Genomic DNA, 9,089 nt, shown 5'->3' with positions numbered 1-9,089 from the left:
CTTGCTCTGTTCACATTCTCATAATAGCATTGCTTTAGAAATTTCAGATTTCGCTCAATCTCTTCGGTAAGCAGGGAGTCAAGAGCATTACGGGCCTCTTAATTGAGAGAGATTGTTGCTGTTTATGCATGGTTTCCAATCTCTGTCATCTTCCAATTTTCTGCGTAATTGCTGATGCATATGAAATAATACACCCTCTCAATACAGCCTTTGCCCCTTTACACAGAACAGCAGGTGACACATCAGGTGTTTGGTTAAACTCTAAATACTGTTCAAATTCTGAATGAATAAACGGTCTAAATTCAGCTTGGTGTAACGTTAGTAGTTGGAATGAGAAGAGGAGGACCAATGCGCAGCGTGGTAAGTATCCATTTTAATAAGAATACTTGAACAATGAACAAAAACAATAAACTGACAAACGACCGAGACAGTTCCATATGGTGAAACACAGACACAGAAAATAACCACCCACAAAACCCAAAGGAAAACAGGCTACCTAAATATGGCTCCCAATCAGAGACAATGACTGACACCTGCCTCTGATTGGGAACCATACTAGGCCAAACACATAGAAATAAGACAACCTAGACATACAACATAGAATGCCCACCCACATCACACCCTGACCAAACAAAACATAGAAACATACAAAGCAATCTATGGTCAGGGCGTGACAGTTGGACCACAGAGTGAAGGAAAAGCAGCCAACAAGTGCTCAGCATATGTGGGAACTCCTTCAAGACTGTTGGAAAAGCATTCCAGGTGAAGCTAGTTGAGAGAATGCCAAGAGTGTGCAAAGCTGTCATCAAGGCAAAGGGTGGCTACTTTTAAGAATATCAAATATAAAATATATTTTCATTTGTTTAACACTTTTTTGGTTACTACATGATTTCATATGTGTTATTTCATAGTTTTGATGTCTTAACTATTATTCTACAATGTAGAAAATAATAAAAATAAAGAAAACCCCTTGAATGAGTAGGTGTGTCCAAACTTTTGACTGGTACTGTACATGGCTCTAAAGTATCGCATCTATAACAATTTTGTGCTGTGCGACCAGTACTTTTATTTTGGGAGCACCGAGCAACAAAAATTATCCAATAAACTCAATGCGTAACAATATTTATCCGCAACACTTCTCTTCACTGCTCAAAGAAGAAAGACTGATATACCGATTACAAATCATACTCAATCATTATGCTACAAATGTAGCTAATTAAACCAATCACATGCCAGGCACTCATTCAATTATTTTCTGTGCAAACTTTCCCTCAGCTAAGTAATTGCATTAGCTAGCAAGCTAGCTGGCAAGAACAACAATGAAACGCAGCAGAATTGAAGCTTTCTTTAACTAAAAAACAAATTATGAAAACTATCAACCAGAAGAAGATGAGGACACTGTCATATATAAATATCTCCATTTCAAGTTATTAGTCGTACGGATACGCATGGTATACATCGTCCAACGAAATGCTTACTTGCAGGTTCCTTCGACAATGCAAATAAAATATACAATTTCAAACAATGTAAATGGCAGTAGAATAAAATAAACATTTGAGCAAAAGTGTAATACAGGAAGGCATCATTTTGTTTAATATTTGGAGAAGGGGGTGCAAGTCTATGCATTGAGCAGTATAATAAGAGTCTGGTTGCAGCAGTTGTGATGTGTGTGTAGCATGAATGAATATATACACAAACAAACACAGCCTTGTACAGCTAACCTTGGGGGGTGTAACGGCTGTCATATTCTTCCTCCTCCTCGGACGAGGAGAGGCGAGACGGATCGGACCAATACGCAGAGTGGTTAGTGTTCATAATGATTTATTATAACGAAAACTGAACACTGAAATACGAAACAAATAAACGAAGTGCAGAAACCTATACAGTACCGTGTGGTGAAAACACTAACACGGAAACAAACACCCACAAAACACACGTGAAACCCCGGCTGCCTTAGTATGATTCTCAATCAGGGACAACGATTGACAGCTGCCTCTGATTGAGAATCATACCAGGCCGAACACAAAATCCCAACATAGAAAATCACACATAGACAGCCCACCCCAACTCATGCCCTGACCAACTAAACAAATACAAGAAAAAGGAAAAACAGGTCAGGAACGTGACATAACCCCCCCCTTAAGGTGCGAACTCCGGGCGCACCAGCATAAAGTCTAGGGGAGGGTCTGGGTGGGCGTCTGTCCACGGTGGCGGCTCTGGCGCTGGTCGTGGTCCCCACCCCACCATAGTCAAACCCCGCTTCCTTGGCCTCCTTCCAATGGCCACCCTCCATATAAACCCCATGGGATTAAGGGGCAGCTCCGGACTGAGGGGCAGCTCCGGACTGAGGGGCGGATCCTGGCTGGCTGGCTCTGGCGGATCCTGGCTGGCTGGCTCTGGCGGATCCTGGCTGGCTGGCTCTGGCGGATCCTGGCTGGACGGCTCTGGCGGATCCTGGCTGGACGGCTCTGGCGGGTCCTGGCTGAACGGCTCTGGCGGGTCCTGGCTGGACGGCTCTGGCGGGTCCTGGCTGGACGGCTCTGGCTGGTCCTGGCTGGACGGCTCTGGCTGGTCTTGGCTGGACGGCTCTGGCTGGTCCTGGCTGGACGGCTCTGGCTGGTCCTGGCTGGACGGCTCTGGCTGGTCCTGGCTGGACGGCTCTGGCTGGTCCTGGCTGGACGGGTCTGGCTGATCCTGTCTGGCGGAAGGCTCTGGCTGATCCTGTCTGGCGGAAGGCTCCGGCTGATCCTGTCTGGCGGAAGGCTCCGGCTGATCCTGTCTGGCGGAAGGCTCTGGCTGATCCTGTCTGGCGGAAGGCTCTGGCTGATCCTGTCTGGCGGAAGGCTCTGGCTGATCCTGTCTGGGGGAAGGCTCTGGCTGATCCTGTCTGGCGGACGGCTCTAGCGGCTCCTGTCTGGCGGACGGCTCTAGCGGCTCCTGTCTGGCGGACGGCTCTAGCGGCTCCTGTCTGGCGGACGGCTCTAGCGGCTCCTGTCTGGCGGACGGCTCTGAAGGCTCAGGACAGACGGGCGGCTTTGAAGCCTCAGTACAGACGGGCGGCTTTGAAGGCTCGGGACAGACAGACAGCGCTGGGCAGGCAGACAGTTCAGACAGCGCTGGGCAGGCAGACAGTTCAGACAGCGCTGGGCAGGCAGACAGTTCAGACAGCGCTGGGCAGGCAGAGAGTTCAGACAGCGCTGGGCAGGCAGACAGTTCAGACAGCGCTGGGCAGGCAGGCAGCTCAGACAGCGCTGGGCAGGCGGACAGTTCAGACAGCGCTGGGCAGGCAGACAGTTCAGACACTGGCTGCGCTGGAGAGGAGGAAGGCTCTGACAGCGCTGGACAGGTGGGAACAACTGGAGAGAGAAGACGGAGAGACAGCCTGGTGCGGGGAGCTGCCACCGGAGGGCTGGTACGTGGAGGTGGCACCGGAAAAACCGGACCGTGAAGGAGGACACGCGCTCTTGAGCACCGAGCCTGCCCAACCTTACCAGGTTGAATGGTCCCCGTAGCCCTGCCAGTGCGGCGAGGTGGAATAGCCCGCACTGGGCTATGCTGGCGAACCGGGGACACCATTTGTAAGGCTGGTGCCATGTATGCCGGCCCGAGGAGACGCACTGGAGGCCAGATGCGTTGGGCCGGCTTCATGACATCCGGCTCGATGCCCAACCTAGCCCTACCAGTGCGGCGAGGTGGAATAGCCCGCACTGGACTAAGCACGCGTACTGGGGACACCGTGCGCTTCACCGCATAACACGGTGTCTGACCAGTACGACGCCCTCTCACTCCACGGTAAGCACGGGGAGTTGGCTCAGGTATCCTACCCGGCTTTGCCACACTCCGCGTGTGCCCCCCCCCCCCCCCCCCCAAGAAATTTTTGGGTCTGACTCTCGGGCTCCCAACCGCGCCGCCGCGCTGCCTCCTCATACCAGCGCCTCTCTGCCTTTGCTGCCTCCAACTCCGCCTTGGGACGGCGATATTCTCCTGGCTGAACCCAGGGTCCTTTGCCGTCCAGTATCTCCTCCCAAGTCCACGAGTCCTGTGTCCTCTGTTGCTGCTGTCGCTGCCCTTTACCACTTTGCTTGATCCTTTGGTGGTGGGTGTTTCTGTAACGGCTGTCATATTCTTCCTCCTCCTCGGACGAGTAGAGGCGAGACGGATCGGACCAATACGCAGAGTGGTTAGTGTTCATAATGATTTATTATAACGAAAACTGAACACTGAAATACAAAACAAATAAACGAAGTGCAGAAACCTATACAGTACCGTGTGGTGAAAACACTAACACGGAAACAAACACCCACAAAACACACGTGAAACCCCGGCTGCCTTAGTATGATTCTCAATCAGGGACAACGATTGACAGCTGCCTCTGATTGAGAATCATACCAGGCCGAACACAAAATCCCAACATAGAAAATCACACATAGACAGCCCACCCCAACTCACGCCCTGACCAACTAAATAAATACAAGAAAAAGGAAAAACAGGTCAGGAACGTGACAGGGGGCCAATTCAGTCCCATTCAAAATCCTCTTTTCCCTAACCCTAATCCTAACCATAACCCAAAAACCTAACCTTAATCCTAACCCTAAACCTAACCATAGCTCCTGCAGTATGACACAACTTTTACTGGAAGAACCACTGTGCCTTGACCTTCTGTAACAATATATGTGAGTGAGATGTTAGTAAAATTCCTGAACTAAGTGTTTTCGTAATTCTAGATTGCAGCCGGTAGCAACAAGAAGAAGCGCTGCGATGTGTGTGGACCCAAGAAGGACAGGAAAACACAGTACACGTGCATCAAGTGCAAGAAATACATTTGCAACACAGTGAAACTCTGTCCCTCATGTGGTGTGTAGACCGGCCTTCATTTGTGTTCAATGGGGCTCATTTATCATTTCCATGAAATACTGTATGTAAAACGTGTCCTTTCAATTTGTTCAATTCAAAGCAATTAACATCAAGTGATGAAAACCTTGTTTCATTTTTATTTGTTCAAGATAAACACGATTTATTCCACCCATGTCTTGATTATAATAGATTTTGCTTACAAAAATCACATAGCGCTTTTATTGATAAATGTGATCTAGCAGAGGTAAATGGCAAATATTAACCATGTATGCTGTCTATATTGTTTGTAATTGATATAAGTCAACATGTAAGTATTAAGTATTTTTACATAAATTGTTATGGGTGTATTGTTTTAAAAACCCAATACTGTTGTGGGTCCATCAGACCCGCGAACATTGGGGGAATAACAAAAACATGAACACCACACAAGACTTTCGCGGTCCGCAGTAAGGACCATCTCCATTGTGTCCACTGTCAGACGGAGTTAGAGAAGCTCGCCGGGAGATAATGATGATCCCCAATGGAGTCTAGTCGAATAATTATCCAGAATCCTTGATATGTGGTGCTAGCTGCCTGGTCAGCCAGCTAGCTACAAGGGTTCATCCTCAAACATGGCATTTCCCATCATACATGGCTTGCTAGGAGGCTTTATATTGAACTACTGACCCTCTTTATCAATCATTATTCACGATTAATTCAGGATGTTGAAGTATTCAGAAACATATTCTATTCACAATAAAAGTGACTACAAAATGACACAATACATAATTTACCATTAATTTATATTGGGCACAAAATAACCAGAATCAACCAAAACTAACTGCAAATGCATCTAACAAGTTTGTAGTCACAAGCTTGATATAGTCATTGCATGCTAGCAGTATAAGTCCAAATACAAAACTTTTGACAACTTTGTCAAATCAAATTTTATTGGTCACATGCAGGTGGTTAGCAGATGTCATTGCGAGTGTAGCGAAATGCTTATGCTTCTAGATCCGACAGTGCAGCAGTATCCAACAGGTAATATCTAACAATTCCACAACAAAATCGAATATCTATCAAATTCCACAACAAAACCTAATACACACAATCTAGTAAAGGAATAAGAATATATAAGTATAAAATATATGGATGTGTCACAGCCGTTTAAAGGAGTGGACCAAGGCGCAGCGTTTTGAGCGTACATACTTATTTGCCGATGTCGCCAACAAAAACAATAAATATCAAACCGACACGTGCCGCCAACGTAGTGCATCCAGGCAACTAACAAGGACAACTACCCACAAAACCAACTTGGAAAATGGCAACCTAAATAGGTTCCCCAATCAGAGACAACGATAAACAGCTGTCTCTGATTGGGAACCCATCCAGGCCACCATCAACCTAATTAACCCTAGACAATACAAAATCCCCATAGATAACAAAAACCCTAGACAAGACAAAACCCATAGACAATACAAAAACTAAACAAACCACCCTTGTCACACCCTGACCTAACCAAATAATAAAGAAACCAAATATAACTAAAGTCAGGGCGTGACAGGATGAGCAGTGACAGAGCGGCTAAGATGCAATAGATAGTAAAGAATAAATACAGTGGCTTGCGAAAGTATTCACCCCCTTGGCATTTTTCCTATTTTGTTGCCTTACAACCTGAAATTAAAATGGATTTTTGGGGGGTTTGTATCATTTGATTTACACAACATTCCTACCACTTTGAAGATGCAAAATATTTTTGGGTGTGAAACAAACAAGAAATAATACAAAAAACAGAACTTGAGCGTGCATAACTATTCACCCCCCCAAAGTCAATTCATTGTAGAGCCACCTTTTGCAGCAATTATAGCTGCAAGTCTCTTGGGATATGTCTCTATAAGCTTGGCACATCTAGCCACTGGGATTTTTGCCCATTCTTCAAGGCAAAACTGCTCCAGCGCCTTCAAATTGGATGGGTTCCACTGGTGTACAGCAATCTTTAAGTCATACCACAGATACTCAATTTGACTGAGGTCTGGGCTTTGACTAGGCCATTCCAAGACATTTAAATGTTTCCTCTTAAACCACTCGAGTGTTGCTTTAGCAGTATGCTTAGAGTCATTGTCCTGCTGGAAGGTGAATCTCCGGCCCGGTCTCAAATCTCTGGAAGACTGAAACAAGTTTCCCTCAAGAATTTCCCTGTATTTAGCACCATCCGCTTTCCTTAAATTCTGACCAGTTTCCCAGTCCCTGTCGATGAAAAACATCCCCACAGCATGATGCTGCCACCACCATGCTTCACTGTGGGGAGGATATTCTCGGGGTGATGAGAGGTGTTGGGTTTGCGCCAGACATAGCGTTTTCCTTGATGGCCAAAAAGCTACATTTTACTCTCATCTGACCAGAGTACCTTCTTCCGTATGTTTGGGGAGTCTCCCACATGCCTTTTGGCAAACACAAAACGTCTTTGCTTATTTTTTTCTTTAAGCAATGGCTTTTTTCTCGCCACTCTTCCGTAAAGCCCAGCTCTGTGGAGTGTACGGCTTAAAGTGGTCCTATGGACAGTGTCACGCCCTGACCTTAATTTTATATGTTTTATGTATTATTTTGGTCAGGTCAGGGTGTGACGAGGGTGGGTATGCTTGTTTGTCGTGTCTAGGGTTTTTGTATGTCATGGGGTGTTTGTTTGTCTAGGCATATTGTAGGTCTATGGTGACCTGAACTGGTTCCCAATCAGAGACAGCTGTTTTTCGTTGTCTCTGATTGGGAATCCTATTTAGGTTGCCATTTTCCATTTAGGTTTTGTGGTTTATTGTCTATGTGTAGTTGCATGTCAGCACTCAGTTATTTATAGCTTCACGTTAGTTTGTTCAGTGTTCTTCGTTTAATTAATTAAAGAAGAATGTATTCATATCACGCTGCGCCTTGGTCTCATCGTTACGACGAACGTGACAGACAGATACTCCAATCACCGCTGTGGAGCTTTGCAGCTCCTTCAGGGTTTATCTTTGGTCTCTTTGTTGCCTCTGATTAATGCCATCCTTGCCTGGTCCGTGAGTTGATGGGCGGCCCTCTCTTGGCTGGTTTGTTGTGGTGCTATTTACAGATGGGCTATGTACAGCTGCAGCAATCGGTTAGCTGCTCAAATAGCTGATGTTTAAAGTTAGTGAGGGAAATACAAGTCTCCAGCTTCAGCAATTTTTGCAATTCGTTCCAGTCATTGGCAGCAGAGAACTGGAAGGAAAAGCGGCCAAAGGGGGTGTTGGCTTTGTGGATGACCAGTGAGATATACCTGCTGGAGCGTGTGCTACAGCGTGGAATCTGATTGGTCAGACCAGCGTTGGAAAGACCTAAGCATGGGCGCTTATTGTTTTAGTTTCTGCATATAGGAGGGGAGCAACAAGAGGGAGTCATGTTCAGATTTGCCAAAAGGAGGGCGGGGAAGAGCCTTGTATGCATGGCAGAAGTTAGAGTAGTAGTGATCGAGTGTGTTACTCGCTTGTGTACTGCAATCGATATGCTGATAGAATTTAGGTAGCCTTGTTCTCAGATTAGCTTTGTTAAAATCCCCAGCTACAATTAATGCAGCCTCAGGATTTATGGTTTCCAGTTAGTGTAAAATCCAGTGAAGTTCCTTGATGGCCGTCTTTCTATCCGCTTGCGTGGGGATATACACGGCTGTGACGATAACCGAGGAGAGTTCTCTTGGGAGATAATATGGTCAGCGTTTGATTGTGAGGAATTCTAGGTCAGGTGAACAAAAGGACTTGAGTTGTTGTATGTTGTTACAATTACACCATGAGTCGTTAATCATGAAACATACACCCCCGCCCTTCTTCTTACCAGAGAGATGTTTGTTCCTGTCGGTGCGATGCACTGAAAATCTCATTGGCTGTATGGACTTCGACAGCATGTCCCCAGCTCGCCATGTCTCCGTGAAACAAAGTATGTTGCGACCCCGGATATCTCTTTGGAAAGCAACTCTTGCCTTATTTTCGTCAACTTTATTAACTAGGGACTGGATATTAGAGAAATATACTCGGAAGCGGCGGGGTGTGTGCGCGCATCCGAAGCCTCACTAGAAGACCGCTCCAGCACCCTCTCCTCCGACTGCGTTGTTTTGGGTCAGCCTCTGGAATCAGTTCAAATGCCCTGGGAGGTGCAGAGAAAGGATCCGCTTTGGGAAAGTCATATTCCTGGTCGTAGTGCTGGTTGTGCTGGTAAATTGACGTCTCTCTGATGTCCAATAGTTCTTCCCG

Source organism: Salvelinus namaycush, chromosome 5 (genome assembly GCF_016432855.1).
Source record: "Salvelinus namaycush isolate Seneca chromosome 5, SaNama_1.0, whole genome shotgun sequence".
NCBI classification, from domain to species: Eukaryota; Metazoa; Chordata; class Actinopteri; order Salmoniformes; family Salmonidae; genus Salvelinus; species Salvelinus namaycush.
The sequence above is the reverse complement of the archived record's forward strand: the minus strand, read 5'-3'. Positions refer to the sequence as shown.